This window comes from Colobus angolensis, unplaced genomic scaffold (assembly GCF_000951035.1).
Source record: "Colobus angolensis palliatus isolate OR3802 unplaced genomic scaffold, Cang.pa_1.0 Scaffold278, whole genome shotgun sequence".
In the NCBI taxonomy this organism is placed as follows: domain Eukaryota; kingdom Metazoa; phylum Chordata; class Mammalia; order Primates; family Cercopithecidae; genus Colobus; species Colobus angolensis.
The window spans coordinates 3,769-4,799 of NW_012116021.1; positions in this window are offsets into that span (position 1 = coordinate 3,769).

Here is a 1,031-nt window from a genome sequence, read left to right on the forward strand (position 1 = left end):
AGTAAGGTTGGTCCATGCCGCTCAGCCTTTCATTAGCAGAACAGTAATCCTGTTTCTGTAATGTGACCTTTTAGGGACATACATTACTTAAAGAAAAATTTGAATAATTCAGGATATATGGCCAGAAGCCATTTGAAATTGACAATAATATAATTATTTGGAACTCTTTAAAAACAGAGCTAAAGTTTTACATAATAACCATTAATTCTGATTATTATAAATGTCACAAGGTCTCTTAAGTAGATTGTTACAATAAAATTGTATTTATAATGAAGACATTAGCAGTTACAGCAGCTTGTGAATGAAACAAAGGATCCAGCCAACTGTGGCTCTCGGCTGGTAAGAGAAAGAGGGAGGTGTGTGTTCATATTCCTGTCTTCATCTCTCCCCTTGAGCACCTTATAGGGTGTTGTGCTTTTCTTTGAGAATTTGAAAGGCTTCATTAGTGAGGGTGACAAAAAGAATAGACTTAAATACTTGGATTATCAACTAGTAGCAGTTTTGATAACAGAACCAGGGATAGTATTTATAAAACTGTCAAAAATTTTTTGAAGCCAGGTGCGGTGGCTCATGCCTGTAATTCCAATAGTTTGAGAAACCAGGGTGGGAGGACTGCTTGAGGCCAGGAGTTACAGAGACCAGCCTGAACAACATAGTGAGACCCTCGTCTCTGCAAAAAAATTAAATATTATAAAAGAACATAAAGAGTGTCATTGGATTGTTTGCAACTCAATGGATAAATACTTGAAGGAATGGATGGCCCATTCTCCATGGTGTGCTTTTTTCACGCTGTATGCCTGTATCAAAATATCTCATGTACTACACAAATATATGCACCTACTATGTACCTACAAAAATTTAAAAAATTGATAAATACTAGATGCACTTAAATATTTAAAATTTTTAAATAAATGGGTGTGATGGACTGCACCTGTTATCTCAGCTAGTCAGGAGGCTGAGGCAGGAGGATCACTTGAGCCCAGGAGTTTGAGACTGCAGTGAACCATGATTGCACCACTGCACTCCAGCCT